This window comes from Colossoma macropomum, unplaced genomic scaffold (assembly GCF_904425465.1).
Source record: "Colossoma macropomum unplaced genomic scaffold, Colossoma_macropomum, whole genome shotgun sequence".
In the NCBI taxonomy this organism is placed as follows: domain Eukaryota; kingdom Metazoa; phylum Chordata; class Actinopteri; order Characiformes; family Serrasalmidae; genus Colossoma; species Colossoma macropomum.
This window is the reverse complement of record NW_023494804.1, coordinates 245,504-258,077: the sequence shown is the minus strand read 5'-3', so window position 1 is coordinate 258,077 and position 12,574 is coordinate 245,504. Positions and strand designations below refer to the sequence as shown.

General features: G+C 40.0%; 1 protein-coding gene and 2 pseudogenes across 23 annotated transcripts in view; all 3 read right to left on the bottom strand.

Moving 5' to 3' along the window:
- LOC118824489 (protocadherin gamma-C5-like) overlaps positions 1-12,574 on the bottom strand; it is a 216,995-nt gene that overhangs the window by 53,427 nt on the left and 150,994 nt on the right. The gene's annotated exons all lie outside the window — the stretch shown is intronic.
- LOC118824985 lies at positions 3,293-6,966 on the bottom strand (annotated as a pseudogene).
- Positions 9,199-12,282, bottom strand: LOC118824501 (annotated as a pseudogene).

Sequence of the window (12,574 nt, the reverse complement as noted above, 5' to 3'; positions counted from 1 at the left end):
CTTTGACCTTTCTATGAGATTAAGTCATTTATTAAATCAATAACTCATAGACGGCAGGTCAGACATTCAGACAACTCAAACCAGCAGATAACGTTGCTTAATTTAGAACACTGGTGCGGTGACTCAAATGACAATAAGTATATCTCATATCTGTGTAAAGTATTTCAAAGACAAAGAGATGCACTGGGTTTGAGAGACTGAATTCAAAACAAAAGACTCCACTGCAGATGCCCCTCCCTCTCTTCCACATGGCCTTGTGAGTGCAAGCACCAGCACTCTGCTCACACAGCTCCCTGGGGAAAGAATGAGGTGCTGATTCAGCCCTTCAAATCGAGGCGTATGCCTGCATTCATGTTTTTTGACATATTTTAACTTTATATGAATTGTTGATGACTATTTCCACTATATATATATGTGGCAGAAGGGTGAGGTAGGGGAGTCCTATCAGGATTGACAGGTAAACTACAGATAGGCTTCACTGATGACATCACTGATGACACTGTTTGCATTGCAAGTGACAGACTGCCAGACTGTGCTTATAATGTCCAAATAACTCATAAATAGGCTGCAATGATAACATCACAATGGCCCAGAAGTCACAATTAGAAATTGAGACATACTGAACATTCCATAATGACATCACAACGGCCCTTAAAAATAGAGTTCAATTCATAATAAATGTCCCATAATGACATCACAACGGCCCTTAATTGGCAGTTAAAAGTTGTATAACGCTGTATTTATTATTATTAAACCTTAACAAGCCAAGTGACAATTATTCGGCTGTCTGTTACCACTTGATTAGACAATAACTAACACTTTTATTTTTGTGTCACACATCAAAATATTTTGTAAATCATTTATTGATAAGAAGATATATAATTAATGTATTGCTGAAGAGATTCAGTGTAGCACACTTTAGTGGCAGGGTAAACTGTAAAATAAACAGTTGTCATTTTGAGGGTAAAATAATAATAATAAGAAGAAGAAGAAGAAGAAGAAGAAGAAGAAGAAGAAGAAAAAGAAGAAGATAATTCCAAGTTTGCTTAAAAAAGCCTGCTGGAACCTTAAAATGTATATTCGAAGGCAAACAGTTACAAAAGGAGACAAGTGCTATCAGTTCAAAATGTGGGTGAACAGTTCAGCAGTAGAAAATTCAATGGGAAATGAAATGATTTACTTTTTCACTGGGAGGATGGATTGATGGGTGGAAGAAATAAAGGAAAGTACGGCAGATAGATGAGTGCCATCAGTACAAACTGCAGTTATACATAAAATGTGAAAACAGTCTGAAAATGTAAAGATTTACTAAATGAATAGGTTGCATCGGAGGAAGGAGGAATAAATGAAAGGATAAAAGAGTAAAGTAGAGGAGCACAATCAGAAAAGAGAGATTGACAGGCTAGTGAGCCTGTGAGCATGTGATACACACCTGGCCTATGAGTAACACTTTTTCACAGGACATTTCACCACGTGAATGTTAAAAATTCAGTATTTCAGAAATTTATAAATCCTAATCAACCACAACAATTATCTGCACCATGGGAATAAAAAGTGTGGCATTAGACAGGCCTTTCTAATGATTAATTTGGTGGCTGAAGCTTTAAATTGTTGGAGGAGTAGGTTTACATTTTCAGAGTAGAAGAAGAAGAAGAAGACGAAGAAGAAAACAACAGTATGCTCTTACAAGCTTATAAAGCTGTAACATGAACCAGACAGTAGATACAGGACCCTGGACAGCACCCACATAGCTGAATTGGTCTTTCTATAAACAAGCTGACCATATAGTTGTAACTAAAGTTGATGCGTCATGCTGTGAAATGAACTGTTCAATGCTCACGTTCAAAAAAAATAAAATAAAATAAAATAAAATAAAATTAAAAAAATTAAAAACTACTTGTAGCATATTCTAAGTGCTGTGTGTGCAGTGATATCACATTTGTTTGACTGTAACACAGAACTGTGCTTTGGAGATGCAGCACTTGGGTGGATTTATTTGTTTACAACTATCCAGAAAAGCAACAATTCTGGTGTGGCAGACTGCACACTAGGATAGATAGATAAATAAATAAATAAATAAAACCTTCAAAGCCCTGTGTTACTTTCTATCAGTCCAGGTTGCCACAGCCCTCTTAAGAAAAGACATAAAATACATTGAATGCTGATTAAATATTCTTCCGATTATCAGATTATTATGCTCCTTATTATGGACATAACGTTATAGACACTATACAGGATATCGATGACATGCTGCTCTGATTAAAGTATGTAAATCTGCATTCAGTTCAACCCACAGGTAAATATCAGCCTGCAGCTTATGTGACCAAGTGTAAACACATCTTTCAGCTGGAAAAAGAGCTGGAAACTGAGCTCTGTTTGTGTTTATAGAAAAGGATATACATGTGGAGCAACATGACCTGGATTACGCACTGATCTCTCTGCAACATCCCCAGAGTAATGGTCGCAGTGTAAGTATGTCTTTAAGAGAGAACTGAAACGTGTTACCATGGAAACCAAAAGGAACTGGCACAGCAGCAGCTCTCACATACACCAGCGTTATAATCCAAGAAACAGCAAAGCTATTGATGCCACTGTAGCACAAGCCAAAAAAACAACAGATGAACAAAATCAGATTTTGCCCATACTAATAACTGTTCAACAGCTTTAACAAATTCATAACTGAGTCTACTAATGAGTAGTAACTGCAAAACATAGACATAAAAAAGGCTGTGCTATGTTGGCTATTCAGTGCAATTCAGACTCAGTGATGGATTTAGTGGTTTAAGCGGTCTGAAACACAAACATGATGCTGTCTGGTCTCATAGAAGCCTGGTTGCTGTAATGCCACTCCCAGTTCCCCAAAAAGCTCAACAGCCAAAAACATATAGTTATAAATGCAGATGAAAATGAATTCAGAGCTAATATAGAGTGTGGCATTGGCTGTTTTATCACTGAAAAGGCTCGTTCAGTATGGAAGTGATGTGAAAGGCATTCTATCCTAAAAGCAGACAAAAGAGCTCTGTCTGTGGTGTGTATTCATCACTGCACGACAGAGATGCTGCTTGATAATGAGTGAAAGAGATACTGAACTGATCCCACATGATGCTATTTTGTGTTAGCTGAGTATTTGCCCTTTTCTTTCTAAATAAATCTGTATAATGAAATAATATAAAACACAGTTTATAAGGAAAATCTACAAATAGGATACAGAAAGCTGGTGAGTATTAGAGCAGTGCATGTGTGTAAGGGATGGGAGGGGGGTGGGTGGCATGTGCTTTGAGTGAAAACTGGGTCAGTGTGCTCCAGTGCTGTGATGTGCTTGAGCAAGAAGGCCACCGTAGGCCAATGAGGAGGAGGATAAAGAGGAATCCTGCTCATGCACACAAGCAAAAATGTACAGATCTTTTATACATAATACTGATTATTATATAAGAAAAACTAAACAGTCAAGATGTACAGCTTATTATGAACAGCGATTTAATAGCAGAACCAGCGAAATAAGACCATCAGCATGGATATACACTGATCAGGCATAACATTATGACCCCCATGGACCCTCACAGAGCAGGTATTATTTGGATGGTGAGTCATTCTCAGCACTGCAGTAACACTGACATGGTCGTGGTGTGTTAGTGTGTGTTGCGCTGGTCTGAGTGGATCAGACACAGCAGTGCTGCTGGAGTTTTTAAACACCTCAGTGTCACTGCTGGACTGAGAATAGTCCACCAACCAAAAACATCCAGCCAACAGCGTCCTGTGGACAGTGTCCTGTGACCACTGATAAAGGACTAGAGGATGACCTACACAAACTGTGCAGCAGCAGATGAGCTATCGTCTCTGACTTTACATCTACAAGATGGACTGACAAGGTAGGAGTGTCTAATAGAGTGGACAGTGAGTGGACACAGTGTCTAAAAACTCCAGCAACACTGCTGTGTCTGATCCACTCAGACCAGTGCAACACACACTAACACACCACCACCACGTCAGTGTTACTGCAGTGCTGAGAATGATCCACCACCCAAATAGTACCTGCTCTGTGAGGGTCCATGGGGGTCCTGACCACTGAAGAACAGGGTAAAAGGGGGCTAACAAAGTATGCAGAGAAACAGATGGACTACAGTCTGTAACTGTAGAACTACAAAGTGCACCTATATAGTAAGTGGAGCTGATAAAATGGACAATGAGCGTAGAAACAAGGAGGTGGTCATAATGTTATGCCTGACGGAGTTCTGTTAGAACTATATTAGAGACAATGTTCAGTAAGAGGCAGCATGATGAACCTTTTTTAAATAAATAAATAAAGAGACTACATGCCTGCAGCAGTAGATTCTGATTAGCTCCTTCATGCCTCACCTCTGAAAGCAGCTCAGTATCCTCCTTCTCCCTTTTTTCTCTCTGCACGGTCCCCATGCGGCTCATGCTGCCCAGTGTGCTCTGGCTATATGGCCTGACAAACTTTATGTCACTCATCCGTGAGTCAGTGGTTCCGCACACCTCATAATTATATAAATGCTGCAAAGTGCCATCAGCATATCCTGGTGGGTAATAAGGAATAACTGGAAGGTTTGCAGCTGACTTATAAAACAATCTTTTCTGCCTCCATCTGTAGATTTTCACTGAAATGATTGCAATGATTGAGAAAATGAAGAGCACAGAAACTGCAGCCAGAGCCAAGACTAAGTAGAAAGTCATATTGTCATTGTAATCCTTGTCATAAGTGAAGTCTGTAAACTCTGACAGCACTTCAGGGAAACTGTCCGCTACAGCTACGTTGATGTTCACTACAGCTGAGCGAGACGGCTGTCCGTTATCCTCCACAACAACAGTGAGCTTCTGTTTCACTGCATCTTTATCAGTCACCTGGCGCACAGTCCGTATCTCTCCATTCTGTGGGCCCACTTCAAACAGCGCCCTGTCTGTGGCTTTCTGGAGTTTGTAGGAGAGCCAGGCATTCTGTCCAGAGTCCACATCAACAGCCACCACTTTAGTCACCAGATAGCCAACATCTGCTGAACGAGGCACAATCTCAGCCACCACAGAGCCACCAGTCTGTACTGGGTACAGAACCTGAGGAGCGTTGTCGTTCTGGTCTTGAATAAAATATGTTCAGTGTTGCATTGCTTGACATTGGAGGTGAGCCTCCATCTTGAGCTCTAACTTGAATTTTGAATGATTTTAATTGCTCATAATCGAAAGATTTTACTGCATAAATTACTCCACTGTCTGCATTTATGGAGATGTGTGATGCTATAGGTGCCCCATTCAAATCTCCATCAATAAGATAATAAGATACCCTCGCGTTTGGTCCCCAGTCAGCATCATCTGCTTTAACAGTGAGGACGGACATGGAAGCAGGGTTATTCTCCATGACATAAGCATTATAGCTTTCCTGCTCAAACTGAGGCGCATGATCATTCACATCTGATATCTTTATGGACAGGAGCTCCTTGCTCGAAAGAGGCGGGTTTCCTGCGTCTACTGCAGTTATAGTTATGTTATAGCCTATGGTCTGTTCTCTGTCCAGTGCTGAATCTGTCACGAGGTTGTAGTAATTGGTTAATGAAGATACAATTTTGAATGGAGAGTTAAGATCAATAGAACACGCGACTCTACCGTTGTCGCCAGAGTCAAGGTCTTGGACGTTTATCATGGCTATCACTGTACCGGGCGCTGCGTCTTCAGACACAGCACTGGAGAAGGACATGATGGTTATTTTCGGAGAGTTATCGTTTACATCAATGACGTCAATCACTATTTCGCTCGTGTCCGTCAGCCCTCCTTGATCTTTTGCCTTGACTTTGATAGTAAACTGCTTGTGTTTTTCGTAATCTATATCACCTATGACTTTTATCTCACCTGAATCTTTATCAACAGAAAATAAGGCTTTTGCTGCAGAGGTCGCGTGCTCAAAATAATACTCTATACTGTGACTGGACTCATCAGCATCCGTCGCGCTAACTGTCGTCACGAGCGTACCTTTCACTGCGTTTTCAGGAACAAATGCCTTATAAGAGGACTGGCTAAACACGGGGGCGTTATCGTTGGCGTCAAGTATTACAATATTTATTTTAACAGTGGCAGATCTTTGGGGTTTTCCACCATCAAACGCAGTCAACGTCAAATGATGGTGCGCATTCGTTTCTCTATCCAGCGCAGTTTGGAGAACCATTTCGACATGTTTTGTGCCGTCTGCGCTATTTTTAATATTCAGATTAAAACGATCGATGGGATGCAGAGTATATTTCTGTAATGCATTTAAACCTACATCTGGATCTATCGCGCTCTCTAAAGGAAAACGCGCACCAGGTACAGCCACCTCGCTGATTTCCAGCTCTATCTCGCCCCTCGGAAATGAAGGGCTATTGTCATTTATGTCGAGTATGTCCACTGTAACGCGATAGAGCTCCATCGGGTTATCTAGAATCACCTCAAAACTGAGACTGCATGCAGATATCTCTCCGCACAATTGCTCCCTATCTATCCTTTCCTTCACAACCAGCTGCCCTTTCTCCCTGTCCAGTCCCACGTACTCACTGCCGCCCGCGGTGAACACACGAGCTTTCCCTGCTATCAGCCTCTTCGGTTCGAGTCCAAGATCCGCTGCAATATTTCCAACAAAAGACCCCACAGACATTTCTTCAGGTATGGAATATCGAATTTGCCCGGATACGAGATCAGCAAACAACGCCAGAACAAATACTCTCCACAGCTGCCATCCCAGCAGCCAGCCTTTTTCTCCCGTCTCCATTTTCAGCGGCCGAATAGTCCAACAAAGACGAAGATGAAATATTCCAAAACAAATGCTGGTACGATGCTTTCGGAACACTTAGTCCACGGAATTCTTTATTCTGATGGCATTAAAACGTATAAAAACAAAGACTGATGATCGAGCTTTCCATGAAAGATGGGCAAAATAACAATGTGCGGAGAGAATGAATGTGTCGTATTGCTTTATGCTGAAGGCAGAGTCGAAGGAAATAAAAGCGCAATGATACATGCGATGAACAGCGGCATCTAGAGGTCAGATAAAGTATTGCAGTGAAGATTGAAACGAGACCAATTGAGACATTCAAATATAAATTATTGGAGATAAACTATAAAGACAACAATTTGAGTCCAATAACAATAGTTATTATTATTATTATTATTATTATTATTATTATTATTAGTAGTAGTAGTAGTAGTAGTATTTATTTATTTATTTTTATGTATTTTGGTGTGATTGCTCTGATTAATTTATATATACACGTGCCATTGATGCTTTAAGTCAGGATTTATTTATTTATTTATTTATTTATTTATTTACTTATTTACTTATTTATTTGTTGTTCGCTTGTTTGTTTGTTTTTAAGCATGAAAGCCATACACGGTTGATACAAAATCAAATGAGAATATTAAAGTGGAAATCTGCCAAATGTCTGCATAATTAAATCACTGAGTAAACAAACTCATTCAAAGTGGTTTAAAATCATTCAGAATTGTTTCAGGTGAAACAGTTCATTGATGACAAATTGCTGATGAACACTGCTTTACTGTGGTGGTGATAGGAACCAGAGGTCGCTATGTCTACAATATAAATATAGTCATTTTATTTACTAGTCAAAATCATCAGTGATTCTACAAGTGTCTTCTGAGTTTTATGAGGAATGTTGATGATGGTGAAATAGTGGTAAATCAGAAAAAAAATGCTCTTTTGCTCATGTCTCAAGCATCAGACAGAGCTTACATAACCATCTGTTGTAATAACATTCTGTGAGGGAGCTTTTAGAGGCAATAAACTCTTCAGATGTCTGGTTCCTCTCAACACCGCTGAGAACAGTTCTACAGTTCTGACTTGGTAACTTTCTCTAAAACAGAGCATTTCGAATTAAACCATTCTGAATGTTTTTGATACATGTTAACAATTTAATATCAGAGACATTTTGGAAATTCCGCTTTTAACACTAGACACTGCCTCCTGAAATACAGAGTGAAATAGACTTCAAACTGTTAAAAAGAGTGAACATGGAAGCTTCACCTCTAAAGTTAGCTCAGAATCCTCCTGCGCCCTGTTTTCTCTCTGCATGGTGCCCACATGACTCATTCGCGCCAGGGAGTTTCAACTGTATGGCCTGACCTACTTCATATCACTCATAAGAGAGTCAGTGGTTCCACACACTTCATAATTATATAAATGCTGTAGAGTCTCATCAGCATATCCTGGTGGTTAAAAAGGAATCACTGGAAGGTTTGCAGCAGACTTATAGAACAATATTTTCTGCCTCGATCTGTATAGTTTTACAGAAATTATTGAGAAAATGAGGAGGATAAAAACTGCAGCAAGAGCCAAAACTTAATAAACTATTAAATTGGAATCATAGTATTTATCGTTAAAAGGGTCTATAAACTCTGGCACCAATTCAGGGAAACTGTACGCTACAGCTACATTAAATGTTCACTACAGCTGTTCACTACAGCTGTTTCATTATTTTACCTGTTTATGTTTACAACAACACATTTCCACAAATAATCTGTTTCCATGATGTGATCAGGATTTGAAAACACTTCACAAAACTTTTGAGATTCTTCCTTCAGGAGGACGTTAAAAACAGACGTAAGAGGAAAAGAGAAGGAGCTGTCCAGCGATTGTTGTTGTACTGAAATGAGGCGATTTTGTTTGTTTCATGGGGATCTTACAAACGTCATTTAAATTTAAGTCAAAAAGATTGTCATATAGCTGGAAATTAACGTTTAAGGAGAAGTTAATCTGTATGATTTCAGTATGTTCACAAAAATAATATAATCAAAAACAAATAAAATTCGAAAAAGTGAATACTACACACATCATAAAGATGGTTCTTTAGGGTTCTTTAGTAAAGGCAATGGTTCTATTTCTAACCAGTTGTATATTGAACAATTTCATCATCAGTAGGCTTTCTGTATGATGAAATACCTCTTCAGATTGATATGTGTTCAAGCTATCAAGACAAAAAAGCAAGTAATCAAAGTGGTTCCGTCACAAAACTTAGCTTAGGCAACAAATAACCAGACTTTGATTATGTTCTACACAAAGCTTCAATCATTAACAGGCCAAGAAATAAATCCTAAAAACAACAACCAAAACCAATTTCTCAGAAAGCTCTTACCAACTCTGGAGAGTCCTGACCATCGAGGAAGTTATTTTCCTTCATCGCGCGCTTCATAGTCTCTGTAAAACTCGGGTCCACCACTAAAACACTCTGTCCACCAAGTGTAGAATATTTACAGTCACTTTTCCTCGAGTTTGTCGTCATACAAACGTCATAATTGTACATGTGCGGCAGAGTTCCAGTAACTCCTGTGTCTGCGTAACCGGGTGGATAGTACGGAATAACTGGGAGACTGGACTGATAGAAAATACGAGACTGTCTCCATCTGTAGATCTTCACTGATATTATAACTACTACAGTAGTAATGAAAAGGAAAGAAACAGCAGCCAGAGCTAAAACTAAGTAAAAAGTCAGGTTATCGTTGTATTCTTTGCTGTGCGTAAAGTCCGAGAACTCCGAGACCACTTCAGGGAAACTGTCCGCTACAGCTACATTGATGTTGACTACAGCTGAGCGAGACGGCTGTCCGTTATCCTCCACAACAACAGTGAGCTTCTGTTTCACTGCATCTTTATCAGTGACCTGGCGCACAGTCCGTATCTCTCCATTCTGTGGGCCCACTTCAAACAGCGCCCTGTCTGTGGCTTTCTGGAGTTTGTAGGAGAGCCAGGCATTCTGTCCAGAGTCCACATCAACAGCCACCACTTTAGTCACCAGATAGCCAACATCTGCTGAACGAGGCACAATCTCAGCCACCACAGAGCCGCCAGTCTGTACTGGGTACAGAACCTGAGGAGCGTTGTCGTTCTGGTCTTGGATTTTGATCCTCACTGTCACGTTACTACTGAGTGGAGGGGAGCCTCCATCCTGCGCTTTGACGCGGAAATGGAAGTCCTTTAACTGCTCGTAGTCGAAAGAGCGCACGGCATTAATGACTCCACTATCAGCACTGACTGACACATATGATGATACAGGAACCCCATTAACAGTGCTGTCATCTAAAATGTAAGAAACGCGCGCATTCTGGTTCGAGTCTGCGTCACTGGCCTTCACTGTGAAGATAGAGAGACCTGGTGTGTTGTTCTCGAGCACAAAGGCCTCGTAGCTCCTTCTCTCAAAGACAGGAGCATTATCATTCACATCTGAAAGGAGTAAACGGAGAGAAGCGCTGCTGGAGAGTGAGGGAACTCCCTCATCAGAGCACAGCACAGTGATGTTGTACTCAGACTCTCTCTCCCTGTCCAGTTCCTGCTCTGTGCGCAGACTGAAGAAGTTGTTGGATGGTGAAGTGATAGCAAAGGGAATACTCTCACTGATCGTGCAGTGAATTTGACCATTGGTCCCTGAATCTGGATCATTTACATTCATCATAGCAACAACAGTCCCAGGTTTAGACATCTCAGATATAGAGCTAGTAATAGAGAGGATGCTGATTGATGGCATGTTGTCATTCACATCTAAAACATCGATAACAACCTTACATGAGTCTGTAAGTCCTCCTTGGTCTTTTGCTTGGATTTCAAGCTGATAAAGTGTTGACTTTTCAAAATCAATTTGACCGTTTAAGAGGACATCACCACTGTGTTGATCCACAGTAAACAAATCTGACAAACTATCCACAGTTTTTGACATATAGTATGATATCCGCCCGTTAGACCCTTCGTCTGCATCAGATGCGCTCACAGTCATTAATTTGGTGCCCTTAGCGGCGTTTTCAGATAACGTAGCTTTATACACTTTCTGCGTAAATACAGGAGCGTTATCATTTACATCTAGAACAGTAATGTGTATTTTCACTGAACCAGACAGCACCGGTTCACCTCCATCATTCGCTGTCAGTAACAATGTGATTCTTTCTTGTTTTTCTCTATCGAGAGGTTTTTGTAAAATCATTTCTACGCTCTTATCTCCGTCTGTCTGACTCTGTAATTCTAAAACAAAGTGATCTGTTGGTTTTAGAGAGTAGCTCTGAAGGCCATTGGTACCAACGTCCACATCTATTGCTCTCTCTAATGTAAATCTAGCTCCGGTTACAGCTGATTCGCTGATCTCAAACCTGATTTCCTCGGTCTGGAAAAACGGAGCGTTATCATTTATATCCGTGATTTCGACCGTAATAGAATATAATTCCATCGGATTCTCGAGAATCATCTGCAGATGTAAAGCACAGGGAGTCGTTTTAGCACAAAGAGACTCGCGATCTATTTTTTCCTTGATGAGAAGCGCCCCCCTCTCTTTATTCAGCTCGATGTATTCCGTGCTGTCCACCGTAAAAATGCGCGCTTTCCCAGATTTCAGTCTCTTTGAATCCAATCCCAAATCCTGAGCGATATTTCCAACTATGGATCCTTTCACCATCTCCTCCGGAATGGAGTAACTGACCTGGCCGAGCACGGAGTGAGAAGAAAGGACGACGAAGAACAATACCGTGCGCCACAACCCTGAACACGACATTCTCTCGACGGTACAGAAGATCCTCAATAATGTCCTCGTCGAATGTTAAATTCTTGTCATTAGTACGTCCAACGAGGATTTTGTGAGGAATCTTTAAAAAAAAGGCGACCTAACGCTCGACCAACATTTCTTTAGTGAATAATATGCGATACGAGATCCTTTCTTTCTTTCTCCTGTGATACTGTGGGTGGATCTCAGGCAAATACGCATAAACACGAAGTTCCCTTGACAAACAGCGTCGCTATGAGTCGAAACTAAGAATTACAAATGGATTGAATTTAAGTCTTTGCAATGAATTAAGGTCTTATAATATATCAAATCATAGTAAAGATGTTAGTGCACTACAAATCTCTAAAACACTACAAAGTGACCTTTTACTATGGCCCAGATTAAATAAATAAATACATAAATAAAGCTGGAATATCTTGCTATTCTATGTGTTTATGTTCACATAATCAAATTTCTGCAAATAAATCATTGTTTCTATGACATGATCAGCTTTTGAAAACACTTCACATAACTTTTAAGATGCTTCCTTCAGAAGAACGTAAAATACAGACGTAAGAGGGTTGGAATAAGAAGGAGCTGTCCAACGACTGTTGTGCTGAAATGAGGCGATTTGGTTTGTATGAAGGGGATCATCCAATACGCATGTAAATTTAAGTCAAAGAGTTTGTCATACAGCTACAAACTAATGTTTAAGGATAATTTAATCTGTATGATTTCAATATGTTCACAAATATAATATCATTAAAACACTAATGAAATTGAAAAAAAAAGCACTTTTAAACACGTCCTAAAGACGGTTCTTCAGGGTTGTGTAGTAAAGGCAATTGTTCTATTTGTAATTGTGAGTTCCACATAGAACCATTTCATCCTCATTTTTTTCTGTGATGGAATAGTTTTTCGGATTGATGGATAATGTGTTAAATATGTTTCTGCTACTGCTAAAATGTCAAGCTTGTCATAACAGAAGAGCCATTTTCAAAAAAGGTCCAATATAGAACCATATAAAACTCTGTCTCCATCACTTTACTGAACCATTTCAC